Here is a 21,974-nt window from a genome sequence, read left to right as displayed (position 1 = left end):
CAATCAGAAAGTTCGTAGATCAAACTTAAATCCCTTCTAAGGGTTCTAAGCTAATTTTCCCCTTAATCTGGGCTCAGGAGAGACATAGAACAGCTGGTCTCTCCACACCACACCAGTGGCAAACCTGAAAGCAGCCACTAAGTCATCCAGATTTCCCTTGAATCTCTCCTGCAGCACAGAGTTAGGAAACGGAAAGGCCAAAAAGCATCTCCAGGACCCATTCACATCTCTTTATTCACCCAGGCTTCAGCAGGAGGGATCCTCCATATGCAGCAGTACCCTGAAGCCCCAGTGATCAACTCGGAGCTGACGATGTCTGATAAAGGCAAAGAGGTAGGTGGGTCTCTTCAAACTGCAGAGAGGCAGGAGGACTGGGGATTAGTATCTGATGTGGGTGCAGTCTTGTGGGACAGACCCCTTAAACTGTGGGGTCTGCGCTAACTCTGGATAATGTCAGAATTGAATTGACTTATAGGATACACATTTGGTGTCAGAAGAAAAGACACTGCAATATTTAACAACCAATTTTCCAGGTTGGTGTGGGGGGCAGCCCTGATTTGTAGCATCTGCCTATTTCTGTGGTGTCAATATTCCCACTGTGACCAATTTCAACCTACCAACAATCTATTGGCTCTCACCAAGAAAGAGATTGAGTGGCTGATGTTTCTGGAAAAGGGAAGCTGCATCCCTAGTACTTTTTGCACAGGTGTTAGTAGCTGATACCACTTTAGAACGTATCCCCTCAACCCTAAACGTATAGGGCAGGACCCATTATTAAACGTCTTAGTGGTTGGTGGGGAAAGGCAGAGTTTCACAGGGGGGTCACCAGTTCTTCATGCCTGTGCCTCTTCTACACACCCCATGACCAGGGCAGGCCCTCGAGTGGGAGCAGGAGACAAGGCAGATGCAAGCACCCTGATGGTGAGGAACAGAGATGCTGAGCTGCGTCTCACTGGGCTCCTCTCACCACCCCCTGCTCAGGAGAAAAGCACTTAGCACAGGAGCCAAACCCAGCCAGAAATGAGACTTGTCCCTGTTCCATATGAGAGTATTATTTATTTCTTTGACACATAGTAAAGTCAGGGGCCTTTGGACAAATACCACCCCTTCTCTGATAGGCCTCTTGCCTTGGTGGATAAGAACATAAATTCCAAGGCCAGAGTGCCTGAGTTAGCGGTATGACTCTGGCAAATTTCTTACGCTCTCTGAACTTCATTTTCCTCATCTGTAAAATGAAGGGCCAGGGTAGCAACTTACGTGTGTCAGCTATCACTTATTTATTTAGAGAGGGAGTCTCACTCTGTTGTCCAGGCTGAAGTGCAGTGGCATGATCTCAGCTCACAGCAACTTCTGGCTCCTGGATTCAAGCAAGTCTCCTGCCTCAGTTTCCCAAGTAGCTGTGATTACAGGTGTGTGCCACCAAGCCCAGCTAATTTTTTTATTATTTTTAGCAGAGATGGGGCTTTACCATGTTGGCCAGGTGGGTCTTGAACTCCTGACCTCAAGTGGTCCACCTGCCTCAGCCTCCCAAAGTGCTGGGATTACAGGCATGAGCCACCGCAACCAGCCTGTCAGCTACTATTATTATTATTGGAATCAAATTGGCTTCCTCCACCCCAGATTATATTCTAACAAAATGAACGAATAAAAAGCAAACAAACAAACAAAACAAAACAAAATTACATGGAGACAAACAACCAGGAGGCCCCAAAATCTACCCTTGACTCCCCCAGCTGGACAGGACTTCCTGGGGTGATCTTCCCTACCCCAGGCCATCAAGAAGGTGAATATACCCCACCAACCACATAAAGGGGCAGGTGGATGGAGGTGCATTTGACTGCCTTTGAAACAGGCAGTCTTTCCATTCTGCAGCCTGCTGTAACTTCTGCCATGCTCCATCCAGCATCCCTGCTCCTCAAATTAGGTCCAATTTTCTTGTTCTAGCCTCAAGGGAGACAGGGAACAGCTGTCTCCTACCTCTGTAAAATAACTCTTCCAGGTGTGGACAACTATTATTAAATAGCCCCCTTCACACTTCTCTTGCTCTGTTATAAGATACATTAAAAGCCTTGATAATGATCTGAGGTCTCTGTGAGATGGTTGCTGTTCACCCTAATTCCTTCAATAATTAGTGGTTGTAAACCACTTTGAAGATAAAAAGCATTTTATAAGAAGTAAGTCCTATTATGATTAGCTTTCCAATATTTCCTTGCTGAAGCCAATAAGAACATCAAAGCCAAACATAGCTACAGCATGGTAGCTGGTGGTTAATTAGATGTATTTCAAGGTGTCTGGTATATATTAAAGAAACTGCTGCAAAATTTATCAACATTAAAGAAGTGTCTGCTTTCTTCCCATGAACAAGCTTTTTTAAAAGGCTGTCAGTGCTGATGCCTGCAAGACAAGAGCCTGAAGAGGACAAATTGCTCATGTATCCCCTGCGCCTGGAAGAAAGAGAGAGATATAATAATAACACCTGCCTTTCTTATCGTATCCTGCGTTTCTTATCGTTGTCTCTACAATTCTATGTATACCAGATCTCCTTTTGTTTTGTTTTTGCAATGATGCTGTAATACAGGCAAGTAAAGTAACACTATCCCCACTTTATAGATAAGGAAGCTGCACATGACGATGAATTTTAGAAGCAGATCAGTGTGGTGTACCTGGACAAAGTCAGGGCTGCAGATGTGTTATCAAGGTGGTGTTATCGATGCTCCACTCAGACACCCTTGAATACTTTTTGTGGATCCTCCCTCAGCATCTGTGTGCTTTTGCTTCTAACTCTCTGAACCTGTAACTCTTAGAAGGTGGACCCCTGAGCTACTGACCCACTTGGTCCACACGGACAGAGCCAGAAGTGCCTGGAAGTTTCCCCCACCCCTCTAAAGAACCCTTATCCAAAGACTGATGGGCGTGGAATTAGGAAAGCCCAGTACTCTTGCCTCCAGTGGGGACAAACTCTGAGTTGTGATTTACACTCTGGAACACTTTTGTGGGGACAGAGGCTGGAACTTTGCTGAGATCTCACTCTGTGTGGCTTCCTCCTCTCCCCCATCCTGCTTCCCCATCCCTTATCAGGTTCTCCTGGGAGCATTTTCTTAATAAATCACCTGAATATGAATCTTCCTCTCAGGGTTGGTTTTCTGGAAGCCCAATCTAAGATAATTCTCTTGACCCAACATTAATGACGACATTTTGTATATTTATTAGGCGATACATTCTCCCAGATTCCCTTAGTTCCAAACCTTCCCTTTCAAGTCTCCAGACCTAAATATCTATGTTTTCTGTGTCTGCTCCTATGCCCTTAACTCTTAGCTCTCTATTCTCAATGCCTCTCTTTCTCTTGGATTACGATGTTCCAACTCTTTCTGGAAAAATTGTTGCAATTTCTCCAGCTATGTGGAAGGCACTGAACCAGGGAGCTGCTGTGGGAGATACAGAGATATATTTACAACTATGGTCTTTCGCAATGCACTGACAGTCTAGCAGGGGACAACACACAAACAGCAGAGGTAGACGAGGTGAGACGAGCCACGTGTGTGTGCGCAATAAAAACTGTAGGCACAAACAATTCTCAGGGTGGTCCCCCAAAATAAAATTACTCTCCAGTCATTTTCTACACCATACAATTCTGACTCATTTTACTTAATTTTTGAAGCCAAAGCTTCTCTCAAATGTTTGAGAAAATGAAAGTCAGCTATGGTAGAGATAATCCCAATGAGTGGATAATCCAATAAAGAGGAGCTTTTATTTAAATCTGCTTTGCATTATTCTTTACAGCAGCACCACAGGAAGCTGTTTCAGAAAAAGTTAAGTAATTTATTGCAGGAAAACAGCTAATTAATGACAGAGCATGAATTTAATCTTAAGTCGGCCTGACTCTTTACAACCTCAGTTTCCGGCCGGGCGCAGTGGCTTACGCCGATAATCCCAGCACTTTGGAAGGCTGAGGTGGGTAGATCACTTGAGGTCAGGAGTTCGCGGACAGCCTGGTCAACATGGTGAAACCCTGTCTCTACTAAAACTACAAAATTAGCCGGGCATGGTGGTGCAAGCCTGTAATTTCAGTTACTCGGAAGCCTGAGGTAGGAGAATCACTTCAACCCGGGAGGCAGAGGTTGCAGCGAGCCAAGATTGTGCCACTGCGCTCTGGCCTGGGTGACAGAGTGAGACTCTGTCTCAAAAAAAAAGTTAAAAAGTAAATAAAACCTTGGTTTCTTTATTTGTAAAATGAGGCTAATGATTCTTACTTGCAGAATTGTTGTAAGGATTAAACAAAAATAATGCACCCGGCATATCGAAAATACCTGATACAGGCTGGGCGCGGTGGCTCAAGCCTGTAATCCCAGCACTTTGGGGGGCCGAGACGGGCGGATCACAAGGTCAGGAGATCGAGACCATCCTGGCTAACACGGTGAAACCCCGTCTCTACTAAAAAAATACAAAAAACTAGCCGGGCGAGGTGGCGAGCACCTATAGTCCCAGCTACTCGGGAAGCTGAGGCAGGAGAATGGCGTGAACCCGAAAGGCGGAGCTCGCAGTGAGCTGAGATCCGGCCACTGCACTCCAGTTTGGGCGACAGAGCGAGACTCTGTCTCAAAAAAAAAAAAAAGAAAAAGAAAATACCTGATACAATATGGACTACATGGTAGGTGGTTGTTATTATTATCGTTCCCAGATTTATAACATGATTGAACCAGAGGTATTTTGCGTGCACATTTTAAAGGCTTCTAATGTGTACTACTAAACTGCTTTCCAGAAAAAGGTTAAGCAAAGCCCTAAGAAGACTGCTAGGAAGATCTGTCTAAAATGAGACCTGATCATGCCTCCCCACTGTTTTCAGTATCAATCTTTTTTTTTTTTTTTTTTTTTTATTATACTTTAAGTTCTAGGGTACATGTGCATAACGTGCAGGTTTGTTACATATGTATACTTATGCCATGTTGGTGTGCTGCACCCATCAACTCGTCAGCACCCATCCATTCATCATTTATATCAGGCACTATTCACAGTATCAATCTTAAACACAAGGGACCACTACTACTTCTTTAGAGTAATCGCCCTCTTCTACTACCACATTCACTTCCTTCCAAATTATTTCCTGTTCTCTCAGCTCTTTTGTGCCTTGGCATCTTCCAATATACAGCTCAGTCATCTGGCATGCCCTTTCCGTTTGTCTGTGCTAAGTCATATGGGTATTTAATATCTCACTCTATTCCAGCTGATATAACAAAATATAGACTGGATGGCCTATAAACAATAGACATTTATTTCTCCCAGTTCTGGAGGCTGGAAGTCTGAGATCAGGTGCCAGCATGGTTGGGTTCTGGTGAGGGCCCTCTTCTGAGCTGCAGACTGCAACTTCTCACACTGTTCTCACATGGTAAGGAAGATGGGAAGTTGGCCGCGCGCAATGGCTCACGCCTGTAATCCCAGCACTTTGGGAGGCCAAGGCGGGTGGATCACGAGGTCAAGAGATCCAGACCATCCTGGCCAACATGGTGAAATTCCGACTCTACTAAAAATACAAAAATTAGCTGGGCATGGTGATGCATGCCTGTAATCCCAGCTACTTGGGAGGCTAAGGCAGGAGAATCACTTGAACCCGGGAGGCGGAGGTTGCAGTGAGCCAAGATTGTGCCACTGCACTCCAGCCTGGCGACAGAGTGAGGCTCCACCTCAAAAAAAAAAAAAAAAATAGGAAGTTTATTAGGGCCTCTTTTATCAGGGCACTAATCCCATTAGAGTCCTCAAAGGCCCCATTTCCTACTCTCATCCACTTGGGAGGTTAAGTTTCAACATAATGAGTTTTAAAGTGACACAGTTATTCAGTCCATAGCATTCCAACCCTGATTTTCCCAGCTCATGTCCTTCTCACATGCAAAATACACTCATTCCATTCCAACAGCCTCAAAAGTCTCCACTCGTTCTAGCATAAACTCAAAGACAGAAAGTCCAAAATCTCATGTAAATATCACGTAAATCAGATATGGCTGAGACTCGGTATCATTCATTCTAAGACAAATTCCTCACCAGCTGTGAACCTGTGAAATCAAACAGGTTACGTACTTCCAAAATACAGTGATGGGACAGGGGCATGACAGGTGTTCCCATCTCTAAAGGGATAGGCTGAGAATGTTCCAAATCTTTACGTTCTCTGCTTTTGACTCGCAATTTCATCTTAAGTCATAGTCCTCCTCTCAAATTTTACTATAAGCAGTCAAGAGAAACTAGGCCACTCCTTTAAACTTTGCTTAGATATTTCCTCAGTCAAATATCCAATTTCATCACTCTGAGGTTCTACCTTCTACAAAGGACTGATGTAAGCACAACTCAGCCAAGTTCTTTGCCACTTTATAACAAGGCTGGCCTTTCCTCTAGTGTCTAATAACATGTTCTTCATTTTCATCTGAGACCTCATCAGAAAGGCTTTTATCATGCATATTCCTACCAATGCAGGATGACTTACGTCTTGTTTAAGCTTGAGGCCTTCTCTACAGCTCTTCTCTTCTCCTTCTGAGCCTTCACCAGAACCACCTTTAAAAGTCAGTTCATGGCAATGTAGGCTTTTTCTAGCATGTACCTCAAAATTCTTCCAGCCTCTACCTATTACCCATTCCATAGCCACATCCACATTTTCAGGGATTTATTACAGTGGCACCCCACTCTTGGTAACAAATTCAGGATTAGAGTTTAACTTACAAGATGTTATACTGAGGTGGAGTAAAAGGCCATCCAAAGGGCTAAATTTTGATATTTTCTCCAAGCCATAGTCTTGTATGAATCACTACGAGTTTGGATAGCACATTATTCTAATGGATTTTAGTGGCTGGTAGAAAATGAGAGAAAAACAAAGACAACAATGAATCTAGCCTGCAGAGATAACCCCAACAGTTCCCAATTATTTCCTCATCAAACCTTTAGTCTTCATTCCCTCTCCCTTCCCTATTCTTGTCCTGTCTCAACCCCATCTGTCAAGAGGCTAGCAGGAACATAGTACCATAGAAAGGTTCAGGCATCAAAAATAAAGTTCAAGTGCGAACTTTGCCACCCTGTGACCTTGGGAAGTTGGCCATTTCTTTTGTTTTTTAAAGTGGGATAACAGTTTCCTTCCTGCCTATCTGTATTAGGTCATTCTTGCATTGCTATAAAGAAATATCTGAGACTGGATAATTTAAGAAGAAAACAAGTTTAATTGATGTATGGTTCTGCAGGCTATGCAAGCATGGTGCCAACATCTGCTTGGCTACTGGGGAGGCCCCAGGGAGCTCTTACTCACGGCAGAAGGTGAAGCAGGAGCTTGTACGTCACATGGCAAAGCAGGAGCAACAGAGAGAGAGAGACAGTTGGGGGTGAGGTGCCACACACTTTTAAATGACCAGATATCATGAGAACTCACTCACTATGGTAAATACAGCACCAAGCCATGAGCGATGGTGCTAAGCCATTCATGAGGATTCACCCCCATCAGCCAATCACCTCCCACCAGGCCCACCTCCAAAACCAGGGATTACAATTCAACATGAGATTTGGGCAGTGACAAATATCCAAACTATTACTCTATCACTATCCCACGGGAAGTGGCTCAAATGAGACGGCAGATGTGAAAGTGAACAGTGATGCTATACACCAATGCAAACACACCCTCCTCATTGCCAAGGGAGGCTAGACAAGAGGGAAATCAGGATTGGACAGGCTCCACAGTGGAACTGGCTCTGTGAGGGACCAGTGGCTGAGGAGTGGCTCTTTGCAGAGAGAGGCTAATAAAGGTTCCAGACCCTTGTGCCCACATGTAAAAGAACTGGGCAAAGTGACGAACCCTCTCTCCCAGAGGCCTCCCTTAAATGAACTTAAGTGATACCCCAACAAGGTGGAATAGCCCCTCTGTCATCTAGTATTTTTAAAACTGTCCTCAAGAAGGCTGATGAACTCTGTTTCCCAAATCTAAGGTCCCGCTGCTGATCCTCATGAATATTAAAAAACAGCTACAATAGTGCTAACAAGGCAGGGCCTGGAGTTGGGGTCTGGGGTGGGGGCAGATCTAGTACTCTGCAGCCTGTCGTCTTTTGTTCGCTCACTCACCTTGCAGCTCCTGGCTCCTCAGAGGACCTGCAACTCTTCACACCTGGAGGGTACTTTGGCCACTGGTGACTTGCATTCCACCTGGGAAATACACAAGAGATGCATCACACCTTGTTTTCCATTGAGGGTTACAACAGAAGTGACTTTATAGGAATTCTGGAAAAACAGGGGAAACATCCCTCCTACCGCATTGCAGTGTTCTGGAAGAAAACAGGCCTAACTCATCCTCTTCCAGGTTTTGGAGAAGAGGAGGGAAGATGAAGGAACAGCAGTGATAAGTCTGCTTAGTGACCCTGAATCCAGAGGTTATGTCCAGCTTGATGGGAGCAGACCCTTGTGCATGAGAAGGGCGTAGCCTCAGGATTAATTGGACACTGCCCTCCACAGAGCTCCAGCTCCAAGCAAGTGCTCTTGAAATTCTTTCCATCCAAGTCCATAGATGCTGTCTACGCCATAGGAGCTCACCTTTGAAGACAGCAATGTAAGCATGTGGCAAGAATCACTGCCCTCCCTAAGAAAGAAATGCAGTAGGATGTACAAGAAAGCCTAGGGGCTACATAAGGAGGGAAAGCTGAAAGACAATGGAGGAGGGACAGGCTTTGGGACAGGGAGAGGATGGGCTTCCTTGCACAGGACAGTTTGGGAGTGTTATGACTGAACCTGGAAAGCAATTTTACAGAATGCTTTGGCCACGTTAAGTAGCACAGTCTGAGAACGTGCTTGAAATGACTCAAGGGAGCGATAGTGGTTACAAAAAGGGGACTGGGATTATCTATTGTATAATGCCAAAGCTCAAACCACAGCTAGACCTGGAAGTCCAGATGTATATCACCAAGGAATCTGGCCTCTGTGCCTCTCATATGCACAATTCATGGGAGGCAAATATTCATCAGGTGTTTCCTATCCTATATGAGGTAACACAGCGCTTGTGTTCATTCATTTTGTTCAGTGAATATTCACTCTGTGCAGGCACTTTTGTTAGGTGCCAAAGGCAGCAACAGGCAAATCCAGCAAGGTATTGTCCTTGTGGCGCTTATATTCCAGTGGCCAGTTATTTCCAGAGACAAATAAAAATATGTAGACCAAATAAGCACTTTTAGATAATCAAAAGTGCTGGAGCAAGGTAACGCCCTCTCTAAGCCACCTGTTAGCACCCTTGTCCCCTGACCCACTGGCATGGCTACCAGGATGCTGGAAGCAAACAAATGGGGAGACTTCCCTCTCTGGTGTTTTCCCAGGCAGCAGCCCTCAGCAAAGCCAGCGCAGTGGGAAAACAGGAGAGGAAAGCTGCCCTGTCTTGTCCCCACTGCTGACACCTGGGAAACTCACTTAGAAAAAAATTGTTTAGACTATAAATAAGATGTGAACAGTATTATTTCCAGATGGTAACCTTAAGAAATGATTTTTATTTTCTTCTGAATTTTCTGATATTTTTGTTATTACGATGCATTGTTTTGCATTAAGGAGAGAAACATACTTTTTAATGAGAAGATTGGCCTAGCTAAATTAAATTAATAAGGAATGCATTTGGACAAATAGGCAGGAGCCAGATCTGAGGATGATGAACAACATCTTACCATATCACTTTACGGTTTACAAAGCAATTTCACAAAAACGTCTCCTTCAGCCCTTATAAGACTTTCTTGAAGTTACATAGAAAATGCAGGAGAATGCCTGACCCTCAGGTCCCTGACTTCTAGGCCAATGTATTTTCCATTATTCCACTGCCCATCTGTAGCAGACCTTACTTCTCTTTACAGCTGAGGAATTCAGAAAGCCACAGAGCCCCAGATCTGGACTCTCTTCTCCCACTCCTTGCCATCTCCTAGAGCGACCATGCTAATTAATTCATGCATTTATTGATCTAGTCTTTACAGACCCCCTGCCAGGTTCCAGGCACTGGGTGCACGGGATACAGTGAAGAAGCAAATAAGTCTCCCAGCGGGTTGGGGGCAAGGCTTTAACAAATGAGTGAATATATGATATAAATCATGGTAACTGCAGTAAAAGGAAGGTAAAGAGTATTATGTGAGTGGCTAGTATGAGAGGGAGCTAATCTGGACTGTGGCACTAGGCCCTTCACTCAATATCCCAGCAATACGCTGTCACTGAGTACAGCCAAGGTAAGTAAGACAGCTATTCTAAGATGGAGGCTGAGATTACAAGAGACCAGCCTGCGTCGCAAAGGGTGTGTGTTTTGGATGCCTAGACAGCTTGCAAAGCCACATGAAAAGTTAATGAAGAATATCACACGTCTCGCCGGACGCGGTGGCTCAAGCCTGTAATCCGAGCACTTTGGGAGTCCGAGGCGGGCAGATCACGAGGTCAGCAGATCGAGACTATCCTGGCTAACACGGTGAAACCCCGTCTCTACTGAAAAATACAAAAAACTAGCCGGGCGAGGTGGCGGGCGCCTGTAGTCCCAACTACTCGGGAGGCTGAGGCAGGAGAATGGCGTGAACCCGGAAGGTGGACCTTGCAGTCAGCTGAGATCCGGCCACTGCACTCCAGCCTAGGTGACAGAGACTCCGTCTCAGAAAAAATAAATAAATAAATAAAAGAATATCACACGTACTTATAATAATGAAACAGCTCCCTTAAACCCAGTCTGGAACAAGTTACAGTTTACTAACCAGATAGGTCATCAGAGATGTCCCAAGTCCACATACGATTGTCACTGGGAGAGGTCACAGAAGGCCAGGAATGTGAAAGTAAAGGTTAAACTAAACAAAAATATGTAGCTAACAGTAAAAGAGGACTTCAAAAAGTTCATAAAAATGGAATTAAAATATGAAAATTACAAATATAAACTTGATTTCCCAACATAAGTTCCATCATGCTCGATACACTTTTTTAAGCAATGACACCAGCCATGTAGTCCATCCCTAAAGAAATGAGGGTCCTGGAAACGTAATCATGTCAATGCCGTCTTTTTTGCATTATTAACTGAAGAAAAATGAGTGCCCTTTAAATATTTAAGATTAGAAAACAAAGAGAAGTCAGAAGGAGCCAAATCAGGACTGTAAATTGGATGCCTAATGATTTCTCACCAAGCCTCTCTTGAAATTGCCCTTGTCTGAAGAGAAGAATGAGCGGGAGCATTGACCTGGTGGAGGACTCTCTGGTGAAACTCTCCCAGGTTTTTTTTTTTTTTTTGGAGCGGGGAGGGGGGTGTTTTTCTTCTAATGCTTTGGCTTTCTCATAATAAACGCTTTCATAATAAGCCGATGTTATTGTTCTTTGGCTTTCTAGAAAGTCAACATGCAAGATGCCTTGAGCATTCCAAAAGACCATTGCCATGACATCTGCTCTTGACTGGTCCACATTAGCTTTGATTGGACCACTTCCACCTCTTGGTTTAATTGTGCTTTGTTTTCAGGATCATACCGAAAAAGCCCTGCTTCACCTCCTGTTACAATTCTTCAAAGAAGTCCTTCAGGGTCTTGATCCCACTTGTTCGAAAGTTCCATTGAAAGCTCTGCTCTTGTCTGCAGCTGATCTGGGCACAAGGTTTTGTCACCATTGAGTGGAAAGTTTGCTCAAGTTTAATTTTTCAGTCAATATTATGTAAGCTAAACCAGTTGAGATGTCTATGGTGTTGGCTATTGTTAGTTCTGTTAAACATTGGTCCTTTTTAGTTAGGGCACAAACAAAATGAATCTTTTCTTTGCAAATTGATGCGGATGGTCTGCTGCTATGGGCTTCGTCTTCAATATCATCTCATCCCTTCTTAAAATGAGCTGTCCATTTGTAAATGCTGATTTCTTTGGTGCATCGTCCCCATGAACTTCTTGTAAAGCATCAATAATTTCACAATTCTCCTGCCCGAGCTTCTCTACAAATTTGATGTTTGTTTTTGCTTCAATTTTAGCAGAATTTGTGTTGCTTTGATAGGGGCTCTTTTCAAACTGATGTCTTATCCTTCTTACTGAATCAAACAAGATCCTGTTCAGATGTTATACCAAGTTAGCATGAGTTCATTTTGGTGCTAAAACAATTTTGAAATCCTTGTATTTTTTTAAATAATATGCATTTTCCATGAACTTTTGGAAGACCCTTTGTACAAGGCAGGACACTTCAGTGTCTAAGTGGATGGCACAGGTGTTCAATGCTACAGGACTGTAGGCTGGGGAGAGGACAGCAGCTGAAATGTCAGAAAAGGTTTCTGTGGAGCAAGTGGGATTTAAACTGGGCTTAGAGAGTGAATGGGATTTGGATACTCCTCAGGATACTCCCATTTAGCAAGGCCACAAGCAATGCCCAGGAAACCCGCAGCAGTTGGTGGGCTTTTTCTTCCAGATGCTGGTGGCTGGCTTCCTGGCCTCTTGCCTGTCCTGGGACTTGAGAGTGGGCCTCTACCCCCTCCATCATGTCTGCTGGTTTCTAAGTGTCTCTCTAACAACGCTCTGAAGAGCCAGGAGTGCTGCTGGCCACCAACGCTGAACATGAAGACTGATTTCAGCACCGGGCAAGCTGGCAAATGCTGAAAACACCTGGTTAATTAGCTCGTCTGCACATTGGGCTTTTACTGCAATATATCCATATGCAAAACTCAGATACTTCCAGGTGCTGGGACCCAGTGGGGACAGAACATTCAAGTCAGGTTATGCTCTCAGTTGCCATTTGATATTGCAGGCACTACCACTGCGATCCGGGCTAGGGTAAGCTCCCTGGACACACCACCAACTGAGCGGTAACAACAGCAATAACCATAAAATGATGAGAGCACACTTTTACATGGTGCTGCAGAGTATACAAAGGATTTCGTAATTTATGCCTATCAATTATGAGTCAATATCTTATTTGTAATACACCTACATTATTATATGGCTTTCAAAGATTATGCTATTTTATTTATCATAAGAACATGCCAGCAGTTATAGATCCTGATTGACAGCTGTGGTGGCCTGGGCCTAGGGATGCCAGATGTCTCCTAGATACTCCTCCATGTGACACTTAGTCACCTTCAATGACACCTCCATCTCCAAAGCATTCCAACTCACTGGTGTGGCCTTTGAATGGATGAAGAGAGCCTTAGATGAGGCTCAGGATCCCGTGCTCAGTTCCCATGTGACTCTAGATGGATCTCATTCTGTCTTAAGAACACCAGGCTTTGGTTTCAGACAGCCCTGGGTTCAAGTCCCAGCCCTGCCACTGCCTACCTGTGATCCTCAGGAAGTTATCTATCTTCTCAGGGCCGATTTCTCCTGTGTTAAACATGGATGATAATAGCACCTCTCTCATAAAGTTGTGGTGAAGATAATAAGACACACAGCACGTATAAAGTGCTTAGCACAGGGTATGACCCATACTTAGTGCTTTAAGTGCTAATTATATTATTACTATTATAATGACAGGGGGACAGTACATTGCTGTTCCCTCGCCTGAACCCACAGACTAGGTCAGGACCCGGGGGCGTGGGCATCCTCCCTCTTTCTGCATGAGCTCAACACATTCCAGTGGGTGGGACTGAGGGCCCTAGACGAAGGCACCTTTGGGGAGCAGGCAGCATTCTCTCTCAAGCAGCCGGGCTTGCAGGGACACTCTGCCCCCAGTTTCCATGCCTTGGGGGAATGGCGGAGTCTTGATCCCGAGCCATAGACCTGTACTGTCCAATAGAGTAGCCACAAGCCACATATGAAGGTAAGCACTTGAACTGTGGACAGTCTAAAGTGAGATGTAAGAGCAAAAGAGATTTCAAAGACTGAGTTCAAAAGAAAGGAGAGTAAAAGATCTCGTTAATAATTTTTAGAGTGACCTCATGGTGAAATGATAATATGTTGCATGTATTAGGTTAACTAAAATGTTATTACAATGAATTTCATCTGTTTCTTTTACTTTTTTAAAAAAATTTGGCCAAAATGGAAAATTCTACATGTGGCTAATGTATTTCTAATGTGCAGTGCCAGTCTGGAGCGTAAGCTCCATGAAGGCAGGTGTCTCTTTGGTTCACAGCTGTATCCCTGGCATCCAGAACAGCATCTGAATGAACAAGTGAGCCAGTGAGTGTGTGAGGCTGGAGGAGAGTTTACAAGAAGCTGGAGGTCCTACTTGAGCAGACAGGAACAACTCCTGGACTCCTTGAGGGAGGGTTGAAAGTAGGAATAACACAGGCTCCTTTCCAAAAAGCTCAGGGTGGGGAGACTGGGACTAGGTCAGGAGGGGAATTTGCTCAGGAGGCCACAGGTTAAAGCAAAGCAGAGCACCCAAGGGAGAATGTTTTGGGGGAATTAACACAGCAGATGTTATGACTAACACAGCCTCGGTTATGTGCAGATGAAGAAATGGAGGCTGGAGTCCAATCAAGCACATCTCAAACCCATGCTCTTTCTCCTGAATCCCTTACCTCCCACAGGCAATGTAGAGGTGCAGAAAGAAAACAAGACTTGGGGTTTTCTTTTTTTTTTTTTTTAAAGCATATTTCCCCATGTCACCACTGATGTCCTAACCTCGGGCAAGTCACTTGGCCTCCTTGGGCCTCAGGCTCCTCTTGTCCTCATCCATAGTAAGTAAACCACCAGATCCCGTCCATTTCATTTCTTTCTAATGGTGTGCAGAGATAGGAAATCCTATCCCAGAATGTAGTCTCCAAGGCTGAGCCCTGCAGAGTTCCTCTCCTCTCTTTCATGCTCCAAAAGAGGCTCTCTGACTGAGGTTTCTTTGCATCACCCAAATCGACGATTTGTTTAAGGGTTCTCTTTGATTTAACTTGGTTTTAGATGCTTTTCATCAGAAGCCAAAACCGTGCAGACTCTTTCCTTGATCTTGGAATGAAATTCCTTCTGAGATATTTAATACTAGAAACAGCCTCTGCCATACCATAGTCTCTTTCAAGACAAAAGACATGTAAATAACAAACATCCTGCCATATCCAAATAAAAATTGCAGATTGTGAATGGACTTGTCTCTCTCATATCCGCTTTCTTGGTCCGGTTGCCATCCATACCAATGAATTTCCTACATTTTTTATAAAAATGGAAGGTGGCCAGGTGCAGTGGGTCACGCCTATATCCCAACACTTTGGAAGGCTGAGGTAGGTGGATCAGCTGAGGTCTGGAGTTCAAGACCAGCCTGGCCAACATGGTGAAACCCCGTCTCTACTAAAAATATAAAACATTAGCCGGGCATGGTGGCGGGCACCTGTAATCCCAGTTACTGGGGAAGCTGAGGCAGGAGAATCACTTGAACCCGGGAAACGGCGGTTGCAGTGAGCCGAGATCATGCCATTGCAATCCAGTCTAGGCAACAAGAATGAAACTCTATCTCAAAAAAGAAAAGAAAAGAAAAGAAAAGAAAAAGACAAAAGAAAACAAATAAAAATGGAAGGTACTTAGTACACCACGAGCCTCTTTGTGCCTGCCACAAGTCTCGACAGGATCTGGATGCTATAACATTTTCTGCTGCGTTAATCCCTCAAAACATTCTCTCTCTTGTGCTCTGCTTTGCATTGACCTGTGGCGTGCTGAGTGAATTCCCCTCCTGACCTGGACCCAGTTTCCCCACCCTGAGCTTTTTGGAAAAAAGCCTGTGTTATTCCCACTTCTAACCCTCGCTCAAGAGCCTCTTACAATTTAATCTAACCAGAGTATTTTAGAGCCAAAACTGACTTCTTAGAGAAGAAAATCTCACCCACTCCCACCCAGGTGAAATGCCAACATTATTTTTTATCGGAAGGGATAAAGACAGATTTGCCAGTATCAACTGTGTCATTCTAAAGCAAGACAAAGTTGAATCACGGCAGGCAGAGCTGCTTTCCAACACAACCCCATGCAGGATTCAGAACACACTTAATTACTCGCCTGTGGCTCAGCCACTTGTTGAATTATCACGGATTTTTAGTCCCTTCCCTCACCCACCCCGCAGAGTGGCTGACTGGCCAGCGCTTTCTAGTGCTCATGAGAATGCCTGAGTTTTAAATGAGCAGCACGCACCAGGACAGCAAAGCTGCTTTCTCAAAAATGTCTACACGCAGAGTTCCAAAGCCGAACAAATTCACCCAGTGGCTCTATCCAGCTAACATCTACAAAGTGACTCCCAGTACAAGATGCTGTGTTAGGAACAGGGGTACAAAGCAAGTGAGGTCAGGCATGGTGCCTCACACCTGTCATCTCAGCACTTTGGGAGGCCGAGGCAGGAGGATCACTTGAGCCTAGGAGTTTGAGGCCAGCCTGGGCAACATAGCAAAACCCCATCTCTACCAAAAAAAAAAAAAAAAAAGAAAGAGAGAGAGAGAAAAGAAAAAACTAGCCGAGTGCAGTGGCATATGCCTGTAGTCCTAGCTACTTGGGAAGGTGAGTGGGAGAATCTTGAGCATGGGAGTCTGAGGTTGCAGTAAGCAAGCCATGATCACACCACTGCACTCCAGTCTGGGCAAAAGAGTCTCAACCCTGTCTCAAAAAAAAAAAAAAAAAAAAAGTGAGTGAAATGTTATCCTTGTCCTCAAATAGCTTATAGTCTAGTGGAGATAAATGCATGTGAAAAACTAAAATGTAAAGCAGAATGAGAAAAGGGCAATAAGAAAAGACATGTACACTGAAAAAAGACTAGAAGGAAATGTACCACAACATCAATGGTGGTTATCTTGTTTATTGGGTTTATGGGTGATTTTTATGAGGTTCTTTAGTATTTCCTATATTCTCTGTGTTTATGTTAACTAACCCCCAGGGCTGTGGGGAGGGGAAGGGAGATGGAAGAGGTCCAGCATGTGTTTGGAGACATGTGAGTAGGGAACAGGGTACATTGGCACAAGGACAGAGTAAGAGAGGACAGGAGGGCTAGAGAGCCTTGAATGTCATGCCAAACTGACTCGGTTGCTCACTGTCAGTGTTCCCATGGCCTTCTGTGATTGTCGCTGACGCATCACTCATCACCCTGGATTAGACTCGTGTACACGTCTACCCCCATACATTTTTAGCTCCCTGAGGTCAAGGATCATGGCTCATTCATTCTGTACCCATACTACCCAGCATAATGACTAGCACATAACAGGAGTCAACAACATCTTCTTGGATGTATTGGATTCTAACACGGTTATTCCCTGTTTTGCAGGTTATAATGCGTCATCAGGGGTTCCAGGACCTGACATATTTTAGGGCGTTCATATGGAATACATACCAGGCACTGTGCTGGGAGCCTTAATTGTCTTAATTGACCCTATCGATAACCCTCATCGTCCACATTCATTTACACATGAGGTTCAGAAAGTTTAGGTAACCCGCCTAAGGTCACACAGTCTGAAGACAGTGTGGGGGCTAAAGTCAAACAGAAAGAAGTAAGGAGACGAGACCCATGAGAGGCTGTGGGGACCTGGAATGGCACAGCCACTCAGAGAATGAAGTGTGGAGCAAGGCTGGCATCTGGGGGACTGCATGGAGGTAGGGCTTACAGCTGAGGGCTGATGAGTTCCTTGGCTCACGCATCAAGCACATTTATCATTTCTGATGTCAGCACAGGACACACAGCACCCACAGGGACTCACCCTTGCCTTATTAGAATAGCTACCAGAAGAAGGACTTGTGCAAAGAGCCCCTTCCCATGCTGTGAATAGTCCCCCTCCATTCTCTCATCCAATGGCTTTTTTATGAAACTCCTAGACCCAGACACTTTAATGAAAACGTTGCTACAACTGGCTCTGACTACAAATGTCAATCAATTTCCCTAGGTTAAACCAAAACAGAATTGGGAATCAAAAATGTTTTCTCATCCCATCTCAGTCACTGACGAAATAGGTACTCTTGCATCTATTTCCTTGCCCTCTCTGAGCCTCAGTTTCCTTATCTGTGGACTGATTGGGCTGGACAAAATGATCTTTAAGATCCTTCAGACTACATCCAAAACTGTATGTTCTCAGGAACTTTGTACTCCTCCTTAGCATTTATGACCATTGTAACTAAACAATGCCTGGTGTAACTAGTGAACATCTATTACTCCTGCTGGACTGTGAGCTCCCTGAGGCCGGGGACTGTCTGCCTTGCTCCCAGTAACACTTGCAGCCTTGACTAGAGTGCTGAGCATGGAGTAGCATGCCATGTCTGCAGCACAGACACATGGCTGGTCCCTGGCATGCCCTTTCTCTGGGTTGGAGCTGTGTGTGGACAGCAACAATCCTTAGGCCTTCTCATCATGATAGGGCTTCTCTAATGGTGCTTGTTGTCTGGAGGACACTGTTTTCTCTCCATGGTTCAGGTGGCCAGTTAGTGTCAGATTTATCCACCCTTCCAGTCAACCCTGGAAAACTCTTTCGGATTTTCTAATAAATAAGAGGAGGTCAGTGGTGGGGGGTTTAGAAACTGTGTGTGTTTGCATTCAAAATACCCTACTGCTCAATTGGAAACATTGTCACACGTCCTCTGACTCAGTGGCACAGTGAGATGCCTAGGGATGCCCCTAGGTGTCCCTAGGGGCAGCTCAGTGCCCCAGTGAGACTTAGCAACTCCAGCCATGGTCCTCCATCCTGCTCCCTAACCTCAGCCCCACATCTCACGTTAAGATGCCAGGCCTTTTCTCCCTCAAGCCCATAGTGGGCAAGGATGTTGGGGTCCTTGTAGGCAGGAGGATGCCTGGAATGACCTCCACCAGGGCCTCCTGTCCAAGGGATCCCAAAGCAACACAACATTTTGGCCTGTGTTTACCATTCTGCAGCGTCTCTCTCAACATTAAATCAGTAGCCACTGACCTTAACAGTGTCAGTCATATGACGGTGTCCATAGAAGGAAGAGATCTCCTTCCTTTAAAGACGTTTATTTCCAGAAAATGAAATGAAGGCGTTCCTATGCCCTTCCTTCGTTTCTAGGAAAATGGGTAATGTCAAATCCCCAACAGAGCTGACAATCAAAGACTAAGAATAACCATGCATCAGTTGTTCCCCTCTGTTTCCTCCTGTCTCCTTCCAGTCGAGGCCCCCACCACCCAGCCCCAGTGCTCAGTGCATCGCAGTCCCTAGATTCTTCTTGTCGGGTGGCATTTAATTGCTTTTCTCTACCCTTAAGGCCATATTATACTCGGGTGACCTCCCTGCTCCCAGAGTATTGGCCCTTTCTGAGTTCACTGCTCAAAACAACACCTGGGAAATTCACACACAGGATCCGGTAATGAGATTAGTGAGTTCTTGTACAAGCACTGTCACACCCTCTCAGCTTCTGCTGAGCCAGCCAGAAAAGTCAGCGAGGACTCTGCTTTCATGGCATTGTTAAAGAAAGTTTCGCTTGCTTAAGTTTGCAGAAAGTAGGGCATGGATCTGTGCTTCATCACGCAGTGCCCCGCGAGATGCCTCCCCAAGATAGCTGGCTGGTTATTAACTAAGCACAGCTGGCACGGTGTGTGCTCCGAGGCTGGCTGCTCTCATTCCAGCTTGGTGGTCTGAGGATAGGAGAAAATGGTCCCTTAGGAGAAGTTTGTCAGAAGTGATGCGACTTAGTTTAGAAATCTGCAGTTGGGACTGACTTCTAAGACATTGGCAGGGCCATCCAACGATGTCAGCAATATCACCCAGACCTTCCGGGGCTGCAAGACAAATAATAGCTTTGCTGGGATTCATAAAGCCACCCCCGTAAGGTGGAACTGCTGGTGTCGGGGAGGGGTGGAGTGCACCCTGGAGGGAGTGACCCTTACACCGATGGGCAACAGAACACTGAGCGTTCAGACATCTGGCCTCACCCTTCACTGGTTCCCACTGCTGTGGAATGGAGTGTGAACTCGCTTCCTGGGCTGCTTGGGCTCTTTCGGTCTAAGGAGGCACAGCAAGCACTATTTTCCAAAATAGGACAGGACAGAATGGAGAAGAAGAACGGAGAGGAATTCATCTTTCCTAGAAAAAGGAAATATTCTCTGGTGGGCTCTCCACAGAATTAGTGTCCGCTCCCCTTGGACAGTCGCTGTTCTGTAGTGGTCCTGCCTCCCGTCTTCCCTCTAGCCAGGCCTCCCTGCTTTCACTCACTTTGCTTCCACATGAGAAAGGCTCTCCCACATCTCTTCCATCTCACCAAATCTCCTCTGCTCATTAGGCAGGGTTTTAATCTAATCTATAAGAGTTGCCAACAAATGATCAAAAACCAGGTGTCTTAAGACCACAGATTCCTTCTCTCACAGCTCTGGAGGCCAGAAGTACTAAATCAAGGCGACTGCAGTGCTGTGTCCCCTCTAAGGCTCCTGGAAAGGATCTCCTCCTTGCTTCTTCCGGCTCTGGTACCTCCAGGTGTTCCTTGGCTTGAGGCTATGTGGCAGCAACTCTGCTTCTGTCCTCACTTGGCCTTCTTCTCTCTGTGTCCCTCCTCTGTGTGTCTCTTTATGAAGACACTTGCCACTGAATTGAGAGCCCACCCAGATATCCCAGGATGATCTCATCTCAAGATCTGTAACTTCATTAAATCTGCAAAGACTTTTTTTGTTTCCAAATAAGGTCATATTCACCAGTTCTGGCAGTTAGGACATGGGCCTACCTTTTTACCATTCACCCCTCTGCACACACTAATTCTCAGCCCTCAGAGTACATCACATCATCTGGGGAGGTTTTTAAACACTCCAGATGTGTGGGCCTCACTCCAGAAATTGGTTTTCACATGATCCTGGATGGGAAATTAAATAAGTATTTTCTTTTCTTCAATTCCCCAGTTTCTCAAGTGCAGCTAGGATGGTGGGGCAGGGGTGAGGAGAGCCACATCTCCCGGACAGTACTTCATTGAAGAAGACATTATAAATAAATAATACCAGCTTTCACTGATCACTTTCTCCTCCAGGATTTCTTTTTTCTGACTGAGTCATGAATCAGGCTGTCATCCATTGTTTTGTAAATGTTGCATAAAGAATGTCAGAGACCTTGGAAATCATTTAATCCAGTGGTGCTCCACCCTATCCAATCAATGCCCCATTTCTGTAACAAATATTTAGAAACACCCTCTTTACCACCTGAAATAAAATTCCTAGAAAAGTCATTCGACCCAAATGCATAAAGTAGTCCTACTTTTAATAAAAGGAGAAAAAGGAAATGTGATTTATATATAGAGAGAGAGAGTGAGAGAGACAGAGAGAGAGAGCGAGAGAGAGAGTGAGAGCGTGCACACTTGGCGTGTCATCCTGTGCAGGAGCCATGCTAATCTTCTCTGTGCCATTCCAATTTTAGTATACGTGCTGCCAAAGTGAGCACAGAAATGTGATTCTTAACAAAATAATATGTCTTTCAATATGTACGTGCTCATGTATGCCTGCACTGCAACACATAATGAAGTAGTCAACACTTCTACCTCCCTATAATGGATAAGTTTAAATTTAACAGAAGACAAATAGAAGCCACTTCACATAAGAAGTACAAGGAAATAAAAGAGTGAGGGATATAGGAGGACAATCAAATAAAAAAGTGTTACAATGAGAAGGAAGAACCCCCCCATTTCCTGGCTGTATATGATAAGAGGAAGAAGGAAATAACAGTCGCTGAGGTACAGATAACAAGCCAAATCAAATTACAAATGTGCAAGCAGAGGAAACAAGGAAGCACAGGATCCTGTCTCATGAGCTCAGCCTTACATGTAAGTGTAGTGTCATGATAATTTATTATGCTGTGGCATGGGACAGGATAGTGACAAAGTGCCACAGAAAACATGTTTCCAGCCTGGAAATCCCACCCACTGTGTCCAGGCATATCTTCAGTCTTTAGCAGTTAAAAAAAAAAAAAAAAAAAAAAAAGGAAGGAAGGAAAGAAAGAAAGAAAGAAAGAAAGAAAGAAAGAAAGAAAGAAAGAAAGAAAGAAAGAAAGAAAGAAAGAAAGAAAGAAAAGAAAAAAAAGTGGCTGGGCATGATGGCTCATGCTTGTAATCCCAGCACTTTGGGAGGCTGATGGGGGTGGATCACGAGGTTAAGAGATTGAGACCACCCTGGCCAACATGGTGAAACCCCGTCTC

At 44.8% G+C, this 21,974-nt stretch overlaps 1 protein-coding gene and 1 non-coding gene across 5 annotated transcripts in view; both read right to left on the bottom strand.

The window, feature by feature from the left end:
• The window catches only part of CRACR2A (calcium release activated channel regulator 2A), a 190,042-nt gene that overhangs the window by 87,452 nt on the left and 80,616 nt on the right, over nt 1-21,974 (bottom strand). For all 4 annotated transcript variants that reach the window (XM_030938599.1, XM_030938597.1, XM_030938598.1 and 1 more), the window contains one exon: nt 8,083-8,163. The gene's annotated coding sequence lies outside the window, so the exon portion shown is untranslated. The remainder of the gene's footprint in view (nt 1-8,082; nt 8,164-21,974) is intronic.
• On the bottom strand, nt 21,118-21,223 carry LOC115900133. Its single transcript, XR_004059812.1, has one exon. It is a non-coding gene; the product is annotated as a U6 spliceosomal RNA (small nuclear RNA).

This window comes from Rhinopithecus roxellana, chromosome 10 (assembly GCF_007565055.1).
Source record: "Rhinopithecus roxellana isolate Shanxi Qingling chromosome 10, ASM756505v1, whole genome shotgun sequence".
In the NCBI taxonomy this organism is placed as follows: domain Eukaryota; kingdom Metazoa; phylum Chordata; class Mammalia; order Primates; family Cercopithecidae; genus Rhinopithecus; species Rhinopithecus roxellana.
Note: the sequence above shows the minus strand (reverse complement) of the source record. Positions and strands in the feature narration are given on the sequence as shown.